Raw genomic sequence first — 12,644 nt, 5'->3', positions numbered from 1 at the left:
TCAAGTGTTACTGATACGACGTCTTCTCGCAGAGTGAGAACGAGGCTTAGCGAAAATGGAAATCGTCAACGCGACCACAAAGGCCAAGCCTTTACCTATGAAATAGTCAAATTCTATACTTTGTATTAGACTGGAGCTTATTCAAACTGTTATACAGTGCGATACGTGCGTGACTTGGAGCGCATGAGGTATTCCTGAGGTTTCGTCAATCAGGTGAACAAAATGATTCAGGTATCTCCATTCCGTTAACAGAAATATGAAATATTCATTGCATGGATTAATAGAAAGTTGAACAAAATAAAATTATTATGGCCTTTCATTTTCACCCAGAATTTTACAGCCAAGTGGCTTGAAACAAAGCTTTTACCTTTCGGCCCGCCTTCACACATCCATCGAAGATTTATTTCTTCACTGGAATGGAGCGATCAAATATCACGATTTCTGTGGCCATTTTCGACCCCCCTCCCGCTGCCATAAAAAACGTTACTTCATATTTGAACGCGCCCAAAGCTCATGTTATCTGACGTCTTTCGATAATAGTTTGTTCGAGAAAGTTGATCATCTTGTGTACATATTTTGGTTCGTACAACAGCTGGAGTGACTTTTTTAATAAAGTAAAGGTTATACAGAAATTTAAGACATTATGTAGAAATGTCAGTCTGTTTATAATTCGTTGTAAAAAAATGTAAATGCTCTCAAGAGACTTCTCGAAAGTCGAGTTTGTAAATTGTACAATTTTTCCATTAAAGTGTCGCAATCGTGTCGAAATGTTTCGATCGTGCTGTTTGCCGTCTAAACCTTCTACATTCCTCTACACTTATGGGGAATTCCATACCACTTCGACGTGGATCTAACCGCTTTTCTCTGGGATTGGATTCTTTTTTTTTTCATACGACTATTCTGACTTTCTGATGCTCTGATTTGTTTTGAACGAAGTCGAATGCGTACGATTTTTAAAGTGAACATTGTCGTTGACACTGTTTAATTATTTATTTCGTTTTTTGCGACCTGTTCGGAGATAAATAATTTCAAAATTAGTAGTAAGAGTTTGTTCACAATCGGTGCCTGCTGGTGTAACGATTTTTGATACAACGATTTTACTTGTCAAGTGATTATTAATGTATTTTATTATATTTTCAACATAACGCCTGCGACAAATTATGTCAGTTATTTATTGTTAAATGATGTTATACATTTTGACAGCTTGTAAATAGACACATTGAAATTAATCGCATATTAAATGCAAAAATTTATATTACTTAGCGAGATTATTACACATTCGTTCTTCACATTCATTCATTTAAAATGCACCGATCAGCCAAATATATTCATATTGAATAACATTTTTTGTTTGTTGCTTTTAATTTTAATAAATGTAATTCTGTTATACAAATTACGCTAAATTATATGAGAGAGTGAAGTTAAGTTAAACAGAATTTTTCAAGATAAGAATAAATTTAAGCACTAATCGTAAATGTACTAAGCTTAACTGAGTTTGGGTTGAAGAATAACGGTCCGTTGCACGATACACTTACGATCGTGTGCTTATATGAAGTTTGTCGAGAATAATGAGGTCTTTTAGTTAAGATAATCCTCGTTGATCTTACACATGTCCTCCTACAGGGTTCGATGGATGATAATTCGTTATATTATAATTGAGATTGAGATTGGACTATTGTCACATCGACGATACATTATATTTAGTACAATTGTTAAGACTTTAAAAAGAAATTGAAATCCGACTCTACGAGGAATATCTATTATTGTTGTGACTGATCGTGTGAGCGCCTTCTCGCAAAGTGTCTCGTCAAAGCCAATTACTTCTCCCACCTGGCTGGTCTGCTTCGACCCCTTAATCCAACATCTAATTTGACGGGGTGATATTTGAATCTCATAGATGTGACACCCAATTTTCGAGAATTCATTCAAATTTTTTTAACAGATTTTGTTGTTTGAATATGAAAGTCAAATCACAATTAATAACAGACCTAAAGAAGTTTCTCAACAAACTTATAACTGGTATAATGAATATTTTTATTTTGGGTGATGCGGAAAAATGAATAATGTTAATAAAACAACACTTGCTGATTCTGGAATTAGTTTCTGTTAAATTTACCCGATCAAATTTTCATTCTTACATTTCTTTCGTTTCAAAATGAAAATATATGAATAAAATATTTTCATACCTGAACTGAATAACGCCATTCAAATCATTTGTGAGCACCGTATAATATAAGCCCCAAAATTTTAAATCTTTCCCGAATCTCTCAGAGTAAATGTGCGCTCATCGTCATCCAATTATTGATTAGGCCCAAAATTTTTGTCTAGTATACAGGCTATACTATAATCTACGGAGGAACAGTTTTTTTAAAATAATTCCTTCTCAATTTCTATTGATTATGTGATGCCCTTCGAAATGCTACCGAAAGATATTGCAAATTATGAATTGATTTAAATTTGAACTTTTTTTTCATAAAACTCAGATTTACATACAAAAATGTTTGAGCAGCTACCCATAATGTACGGGCTCGTCGTTCTAATTTCTTCAAATATTTCTTCCAAAAACAATTGAAACGAATAAGAGCGGAATGCTGGCCCATTTCAACTCCAAGCTTCAAAACTTTGATGAAGCAGGACTTTTCAGAATTATTCCAGATCCTTGAATTGTATCGATAAATACCGTCGTTTCAAAAACTTATAGATAATTCGAATTGACTTGAAAAAATGTCAAAAAAATGTGTAAGATATTTAATTTCCTATGACTCTTTCTGGTACGTTTTTCTCTATAGTCAATATTTTTCGAGGTATGGTCAGTTGAGAATTTCAATCATGGTTTTTGTTAATTATCTCGTCGACAGTTCGACATAACATAAAACTAACATATTCCAATCTAAAAATTCGTTGGTAGGACTTAATTTTTTTTTATTCATTTGTATGAGTCATTTGTATGACTCGATGCTCTGGCGTTAGGACTAAATTTCTGGGTTCATCAGTAAAAATAGTTTTAGAAATCATTTGTAATCATATCTTCCAGACAAGTGCCAACACTGGTCAATATTTCTTGTCGGTTCAAATGTGCGGTGCGTTTGTCGGTAATCTACCGTTGAATATTTCGCAGTGTCTGTCGATGAGTGAAGTCGTGGTTGAGTTATTTGCGGATAACAGTAGATTCCCCCTCTTCTTCTAACAAACATAACAAAAAGCGGCTGGTATTCACTGTCGGTATTTCCTTCAACTCTGCCGGTACAACAGACCGCATACTATACTGCTACAATCTCAGGCGGCGATGGCTTAGATCAGAGGGTGCTGGGAAAACAGATGAAGCCGGCAGCGATCGGTCACGTAGATTTTGTACCAAGCTGCAGCAAAAATCCGCTAGATGGCGCCACGTGTCAAGAAACGCGGCAGGCAACACTCACTGAGACAATATGGCCGCCGGTCTTCGATGCTGTCACGTCGAGCTGGGTCTGACGTTTCCGCGAGCGCCTTTGCATGTGTATTTTTCGTAAACAATTTTTTTTCTCATCTCAACGGAATTCGAAATGTGTGCGACGCCTAAATAGTCGCGTCGAGTGTCGTTTGTCACGCCTATGAAACTGGAAAGGACTGAAACTCTTCTCGCCTGCCTTCCCCGGTCTAACCTCAGCCCACCAGCCAACAATCGGTGAGTTTCGTTCTACACAGTCGCTCGAACCGACCAACCTAACCGTTGTAAACAAACGAGACGCGCTCGGTTTTCTTTTGTTTTCATCTTTTCGCCCCTTTTTCTCTCTGCACTAACCGCGTTTCTGTAGCAACATATTATGTTTTCGTAAGCAGCTGCACCAGCTGCATAATCCCTACGCGCCCACGATCTCGACAAACTAGTATTGCAGGCCCTACGCTGCCCTACGCGACTACTCTCACCTCTGACAGCCAATGTAACCTAACCTAACCTAACTTAACCTAACCTTCTTCTACCATCGCATTGGGATTTTGGAATACCTACTTGGGCTGCACTTTTTTCTGTGTCGATCTAGCATTTCGCAGCTTGAGTTAGGACCACTTTTTCTAGTTAATTTTAAATTTCGGTTACTCGTATACTTGAAATCAAGCAGCAAATATACTGATGTTGGAGTTGACGTTGATTATGCAGTTTTGAGAAATCTTTCACAGCTTTCTGATACATGTACTTTATGTTTTTTTGTTCACTGTTATAATGTTTTTTTTATTACGCATCGGTGAACAGTATTATCTGTACAGTTTCATTGCTTATTTAATGTAATAAAAAAAGATACGGTCCAATTTGCGATAAGTTTTAGACCGCTGGTTTCTGGTTTTTATTTGTTATCGTTGGCATCACTCACAATGTAACAATATCATGAATACTACTATAATAGTAATATCGAGAGTAATATCTTTGATTATTAGTCCGCATGAAAAGCAGTTGAAGCAAATTTTACACAGTCGTTGACATCGAAACACCGCAGCGAACAAAAATAATAGAGGTTAACAATGTATAACGGAAGTTTTAGTTAGTTTTTGAACTGGACTTTTAAATGAAATGGAGATATGTTTTCACTTCTTGTTTGAATAAAATTCGATTTGTGATAACATCGAGATTCATATAGATATATCTGGGTTCTTGTCTTGCTGATTATTTGATCATTTTTCTCTCATACACATTCTATGTAGGTCATCATATCATTCTGGCTATCATAGGTCATCGTTGGGCTTCTTAATTTCAGTATTCTCATGTAAATGGAATGAATCAAATCACCGTAGAGATCAATGAAATGTGTAAGCAACTGTTCTCTGTGTCTCCCTCCTCCTCACCGCCCATGTTATGTTCTTCTCTTACTTTCTCTCTATGTTTCTATTTTTACTTTACATCTTTCAATACATACATATCTTCCCGAGATTTATACTGAACTTGGCTGTTTGCTTATGAAAGAAAGATGATATAATTGATGCAAAAAATTTACCAATTTTTTTCTCTCTGTTTCATAGAGCTTGTGAAGGTTGGTTGATTTAAACTTAGATAGTGCCTTCGAAAAAATGGCCATAGTTTTTTATAATATATAGATTCGAATCGCATCAAATCCTGTACAGCGAAAGTCAGTTGTTGAATGTTCGTAGCTTCAATCTTTCAGTGCTGATGTAGATTAATGATCTTGCAGCCATTGCTCTAGAATAATTTTTAGAATTTGGTAATATTTTTCCTAGTTTATTGACCCTTTGCAAAGTACACTCAGATATTCAGCATCAATCTTTATAAATTCCGCATTGCAATTTATATGGATGTAGTGTGTACTCTAAAAACTGGTTCGGACAACATTTGAACAGACACTGGAAGGCATAATCTGTAAGGTTTAGACAAGAAAATTATTAACATAAATGCTATATAAATATAATATAAATGACGAACTATGACAAATCAAAATCAAACACCATTTCACTACAGTTACTCCTAATCCAAGTGTTTGCGATTCAATGAAAAAATAACATACCGGAATTATCAATTAATAACTCGGTTCTACAGGGAGTGTAGTAAATGTTGATTGACCGTGGCTGAAAAAATCGTGTTGTGGTTTGAAATTCAAAGACGTTTTTCTTATTTCAATTAAATATATTTTATGTAGCATATTAATATTGTGTCAACCTACTTTATAATTCTAATAATAATGTTGGTCTTCTTTCCTTTATTTACAGTGTGCGAGAAGTTTGTTGAGATTCTTCAGAAGAAAGTAGCCTGGTACGTATTTGCCACTTGCATACCATACTCTTATGTTTCTTTCTATTTAATTTCATGTCTAATTTTTCACTCGCAATTATCCCATTACGATGTCTGATTGACTCACGACCTTCATTATGCTATCCAGAGATAAGTAAAATTGTCTGTATAGTTATGTGTGGTACCTAAAAATGAACTAGGAACAGTTGTTCTGATATCGAAACTCCAACTTCTAGAAAATCTCATTTTTTGATACAGACAAACTTATTTATCAAACACTGACTCGTATAAATCACATAGCTAATAAGGTTTCAAGGATGTTTTGTGCTTTATCGAACAATTATCTGTTATGTCTACTACTCCTTGATGAAACCAATAATGTTACAACTCCAGTGATCTCATACGGGTATTAAACTTCCGTATATACTGCGTCGAGCGTGATTTAAAGTAAAACAATTCAATCTATTGTAGTAGTCAGCCAAAGCTATGGCTTGATTCATGGTCAAACTCATTGAACTCGAAAAAGTTTGTCTGAGCCACGATTGAAACGTTTGTAATTACCAGTAGACTAATTTATTTAACAAGCTTTAATTGAAGGACCATTTTTTTTCAAGTTTTGGCCGTTAAGCTAGCCATATTTATCATCAATGGTATTAAAATTTCCTTCCCATTCTTTCATAGATTCATTACGTTGAACCTTTGTAAGAAGATTCCTGCCTTACCAACTTTATCCGTGCAGCTTTCTGGCCTGCTATCAATCGTAGAGGAGCCTGTGAACGCCCACGCTCACATTTTTCGTGTTCCTGATCTAGCAGCGCTCTCTGACCCAATATAGGTTCTTGAAACTAATTATTGAGGTACCCGGACGGTAAATGCATGTCGGTAACTGATCTGTATTCTATCGTATTAATATCACGGAAGGAGTGGATGCTCGTAGTTTGTTTGGTTTTGAATACTGATCTCCATTAATGGTTCTGTATTATTCACTTTCGTGATGCTAAATACGGCAGAGTACTTGTACGGTTACCGACATGCGCTTACCGACCGAGTACCTCGAAAGTTAGTTCCAAAAATCTGTTTCATGTCAGAGGGTTCTACTAAATAACTAACACGAAAAATGCGAGTGTAGGATTTCTTGAGGCTCCTTTCTGGTGTATCGTTCCCCGGTTCATTTTCATGCGTTTCATCCCCTCTGCCTTACCAGCTGTGCTTTAGCTCAGTCGGTAACATATCTTCGGTGCTTTACTTTGTATTGTTGACCGAAAGAAGATGCTAAATGTTTTATCTTATCAACCATGGAAAAGATTACCATTGATAGTGCTACTGGTATAAACGCAAACTTTTTTCGCCTCGAAGGGAGGGTCTTCTGAGGGTACGTATGGTTCGCAATTGGCAAGACCGACTAACTTTGGTGTGTATCAGATGTCGCCTAAGTCTTTTTTCAGTATCTACTGAAAGTAATGATGTTCGAAAACGAGAAAAACGTGTTTTCGTTCCAGTCTTTGCTATAAAATTCTTTCTCATTATTTTTCGAATTTGGCGATACCATATCGCAGCAGTGAATTATGTTTGCTTATCGCGATTATTTTACGTGCTTTCGATCATCATTGATCTTGACGTAACGTACACATGTATCATTTTATGTAAATCTTACGTGAATTCATGACTTGCAATCAGTTTATTACTTAAGTCGCTCGTAAATGAATCGATGACTAAAGGTCGTTTCGATATGGTCGAAGCCTCTATGTACGCAACCAATTGGATGCAGTTCAACCGTGATATACGTGCAGGAGAAATTCGAAAAAGCGAGTCACAATTAATATTCATATTCTAATATTTTTGCCATGATAACTAGTTACAGTTCTATAGTAACTATTTCTAGTAGAAATCTACATCAAGAAAAATTTTATTTGTAATAGTTATCAGATTATTTGTATTAGAAAGCACAAGGCCACAATAACTTTTCAAATATTGCGGAAATTTGAAAGCAATGTGGTACATTTAACCGTATGGGGTGATTATAATATAAAGGGTGGTACGACAAAACGGTATAAGGTTCCATCATTAAGATTAATCGGGAGAGCAAATAAACTCTCCCAAAGTTTCATTGATTAATTTAAAACAAAAATCTTGATACAGCTTTTTAAAGTACGTGATTAAATTTTTACGAACTACATCGTTTTTCAGGGCCGTGCACATTGATTTTTCAAAAATTTTCAAGTAAAAACGTGTAGTTTCGATACTTTGGCACTTACACCGTTTTGCCGTGTAATAGGTCTATTGACGAGTATATAACTAATACAGAAAACGAACCCGTATTATCGGTGTAATTCACTTTTCAAATATTTCAGCATTATCTTTGTTTCGTATACGATTGAATGCTGAATTTGACGAAGCCGGATACGTCGCGTTTTTTTTTTTCAAATACAAATATATCACTCCAGCACTATAGACGAAAACAAATCGGATTATATTCTTCGGAAATTGTTATTAGCTTTTTTCCTGTAACTGATAGTGAGTGAATGTATTTCAGTCGTCACAAATATGACAATCCTCATGTCTATATAACGTTTAAAATTCAAAAGGGTCGATTCTCTGTGTCTACAAAAAGCATATGCATTAGAAAAAAGCAGAATCGTGCATAAGTTGATGTAGGTATGTGTACACGGAGTTTACAGAAAATTGTCAATTCCAAATCGTGATTTATGTTTGGCAGACAGAAACAGCATATTTCAATCTCGAATATGCCGTAGTTGAAAGCAAGGAGCTAAAATCTGAATTTATTTATTGAACGTAAGTGATTTCGGGTATTCTCAGCTGTTAACCACGAACGGAGGACATGTGCAGATTTTATATATTTCAGTTAAAGATGTTGACTTTCGTATACTAGAGGCTCAAAGTTGCATTTAAATGCGCCTCACTCTCGTAAAATTATTATTTAGTATTTTAGCATGAAAATTTGATGTCATAATCTGTGTTTCATAGACTTGAATAGTAGCATTAGAATAGGGCACGAAAGAGACAATCTTAATCGTTTCTCAATATGACAATACAATAACTATATGTTGTAGTCTATTTTTAATTGTTATTTAACCATAAACCGAGTCGTCTTTTGATAGCGTGAGAAAAATTTCATAACAAACCAAATTCATGCATACATTTTTCATACATTATATTCATAAATTCTCAACGCGTTGTTAGTTTTTTTAAACATGTTGTAAAGACGCTTCATTCCATAGAACGCAATAGTTTCTCCGCAAGGAGATGTTATATTTTTTTCTAAACTGCACATAACAAGTCATGAAATAATTGTACCTCCAGGCTTATCTCACGGAAGAATAATTCGACTCTTCACAAGTCGAAATATAACGTTCATTTATTTGTAACAAACTCCTTCCTCCGACCGTGTCAGGTCGCATATATATATTGCGCAGAGCGGAGGTATTCATACTAATCCGAAAGCGGGGGATTGACAGATGTCATGTTGGGGTTGCCTTGCCTCGCTTCTGCCGCCTGTCCTGAGGGTGAACGCTGCGGGCTTACGCGTCATTTTGGACACGTACGTCTGTGTGTACATTCGAAGAACGAATCGAATCGAATGATGGATTCGCGTTGAATTTGCACACAGGCGAAAACGTACGTTTTCAACTTTTCACCCTTTGGTGGAAGGGCAGTTCACTGCAGCCGGTAACGTCCGGTTCTACGATGATCGTGACTCTCGATAACTCGTTCATCCAATCCTGGTTAAGAAATTCTTATCAAGGTCCGTGTCCGTCTCTTCCGGTTTGCTTTCAACTTTTAACGTCGCGTAGCCTGATCTGAATCCAGATTTAACCTAGATTCCGCTCGTCCTGATCGACCCGAGGGTCTCCAGAATGGATCTAACGAAATTCTTTATCCCCTCGTCTTACGGCTGCAATATAGACCTGTTCACCCGTCATCTTGTAAACGGCTCTCGAGGCAAACCGTTGCCGTTGAAATTCGGGCCGGAGATAAAACTCGACTCACCTTTTTCGGGCTTGCTCGATCTATGCATTTTTAATCGGAGACCAAAGAACACCGACGCTCTGACGTAGTTGTGACGCTTGATACGTCACTTTTAATTGCATTCCATTTTTACCCGAGTGCTTCGTAGTTCATTGTTCGCTATTTTGTATTTCATTCTGCATCATAAAATGGCGTGCGGCATGATATCATAGGTGCGAATAACAATGGCTGCCGAATAAAACTGGAAAGGTATGTATCCTTTGGATGCCTATATTGCAGCTTCATATTTTTGAAAAATATACTCTGGTGATAGTTAAAAGCGAGATTACTCCGGGCTCTTTAAATAATGGATATGTGACTATGATATTCTAATCTTTATGAGAAAATCGACTTTGCATCTTAATATACTGTGACATGTCCACCTACACAGGTGGGCATATGTGCAAATAGTCAGCACCAACACAGCAAAGTGATCACCAACGCACGGCTCAACGCGACGGACGAACCTAGCTTGACCAGGAGATAATCCTTTCCCTCCGTCGACGTTAGCAGCTGCAGAACAGCGACGAAACCAGATCGAACCGGATTTTCGGTATACATATAATAGATTCACGGACTGATCAGCACTCAGAAGCAAATGTGTACCAAACCGCTTACTTCACGCACTTTGATAATTGGCTGTAGGTACTCAGCGAGAGGCGGTTCGACAACTTCATAAATGATATTTAGTTGACTCAATTTTGGAAAGAGATGAAAAGTTTCATTCTGATGAATAGTTTCGCTCGCTCGTGACAAGGACGACGTTTTTTTGAAATGGAAATCGTTTTGACACACTAACTAAATCGAAATTGTTGAATTGAAGTCATCGTATTTGAAAAAAATTAGGGATACTAGATTGGAAATAAATTAGGCTGAAGCTAGCTGCTGGAATTAGCAACTAAACGTTCAAATGTTCGTTCGAATAAGGTAGTTAAGTCTGAAAATCAGTTTTTTTTTTTCAAAAATACTTTTATAGAATTATGAGGATAAAATTGAACTGTATTTTCCCATTTCCAAAAAAGTTTAGTTGCCAATCACGTTTGGTTGCCAATCCTGGCTGCTGGAAGTTAATGGACTCCAAAAAAATCTATTCTCTTGGTTCAAGAATTCCTTTTCATCAGATGTGCCAGTTATTTAGAAAGATGCCGTCTTACCAAGGTAAAGAAAATGCGGTTTTTGTTTGATGATCCACTTTTCTCAATGATATTATAATCAATATTTTCGTCAAGTGTTTTTTCTCTGATTCTCATTTTTTTTTTATCGCGTTTCTCGTTAGAAACAAATGTTTGCCGTATTCATGTGGTCGTCATTCACCACCAGCAAGCCGGCGAAGAAAATTCTTAGAACATTATTTCCTTTTTTCTTTTTCTGCACAACGTCTTTTACAACTTTCAAGTGTCCAAGCTTCGCCTCGCTAGTTGAGGGCCAGGAATTTGACCGCGTCTGGAATTTTCTTACATCTGGTATTTATGGCGCGACGTGACCCTTACATTAACCTCGACTCAGGGGATGCTACACTTTTTCATATTTTTTTTAGTAGTCTTCGCCACGCTCTCGTAACACACGCATCTAGCTTTATTCTTTTGCCTTTTGCACTCTCATTAATCAATCGTGTAAATTCTGTAACTTGTTATTTCTCTGTTTTAATAAACCATTTGTTAATTTCTTGTTACCGTTAACTATAAGCCCGGTGTCAATTGGTTCGTTAATTATCAAATGGTGTGAAAACTCATGTGTTTGCCAAAAAATTTGAATTAGATTATTCTTAATATCTAAAATATCGAAACTTTCAAATTTTATTGTTGATCCCATCAAAGATCTCAAGACAAAGGTTAAGATTTTTCAAAACAAATAGTATACGTCGGTGTATATCGTTTTACTGCACAGATGTAGACTTGAAAGCAAAATTTTGAAAAAATAAGTTCGGAAAATAGTAAAAGATCGAAGACTTGTTTATGGATCAATCCACTAATTACACAGGCCTGTACAAGAGAAAAGGATTGAACAGGAGATTTGAAAAAAGTGAAAAAATATATCATCAGTATTTTTGATTTATCTAGTCTTTTAAGTTTTCTTTGAAAATAATATTGTTCATTTTATAACTCAAAATTCACTTTTATAAATATTAATTATAGTTTATTTTTTCATAAAAATTGTTCAAAAATGTGTAAATATGCGTAACTTGCATAAAAATAAATCTTGATATGCTGTAAAAAAACTAGCGCAATATTTGAATTCAAAATACCTAAAATACCTAAAAAAGCATTGTTATTTTAAGTGGAAATTAAAAGTTATATTTCGTAGGCCTGTGTTATCGGTCAACGATCAGGCCCCAAAAATTTGATTTTGCTGCAATTTAGATATGTCGTTGTGTGTATTTAGGTACAGAAATTTTCCAATTCTTAGACTTTCGAGTCTTGCCGGCCACGAGGAATCCGTTGATTAAGTCTATCATTTTTGGGAATGGAATCTTTTCATAAAGTTTTTACGACTTTCTGTCATCAAAAGAAGAATTTGACCTAACATTTTTCCGACTATCATATATCCATTATTGAATGCAACATGAGGGACACTAAAAAAAATTTCACTGTGGCTCTTCATTACATTATTAGTATACACGTCCGTACACTCGACGATGTTGATTCCGTCACCGACGCAGTCTGAAAACTTCCTTGTCTATGTAAAACTGAATATCCGGAATAATTGGTGAATCGAGGAAAAAAGTATCACGTTGATATCCAAGTTCGAAATTTATAACTTATTCATTCCATGGATCAACTTCCATGATTGAATGTTATACAAGACAGTGTTGCCAAACATACTTAATACCGTCAGTGAGATGCGGATTCGACATCGTTTAGTGTGCGCATGATGCTGGATTACAAATGCACGGAGGATACGTGAG

The 12,644-nt window shown here is 36.0% G+C and overlaps 1 protein-coding gene across 8 annotated transcripts in view; it reads left to right on the top strand.

Annotated features, from left to right (window-relative positions):
- Window positions 1–3,448: 3,448 nt before the first annotated feature.
- The window catches only part of LOC124405236 (tyrosine-protein phosphatase Lar), a 284,276-nt gene continuing 275,080 nt past the window's right edge, over window positions 3,449–12,644 (top strand). For all 8 annotated transcript variants that reach the window (XM_046879963.1, XM_046879959.1, XM_046879958.1 and 5 more), the window contains exons 1-2: window positions 3,449–3,664; window positions 5,692–5,734. The gene's annotated coding sequence lies outside the window, so the exon portion shown is untranslated. The remainder of the gene's footprint in view (window positions 3,665–5,691; window positions 5,735–12,644) is intronic.

This window comes from Diprion similis, chromosome 4 (genome assembly GCF_021155765.1).
Source record: "Diprion similis isolate iyDipSimi1 chromosome 4, iyDipSimi1.1, whole genome shotgun sequence".
Taxonomy (NCBI): Eukaryota; Metazoa; Arthropoda; class Insecta; order Hymenoptera; family Diprionidae; genus Diprion; species Diprion similis.
Note: the sequence above shows the minus strand (reverse complement) of the source record. Positions and strands in the feature narration are given on the sequence as shown.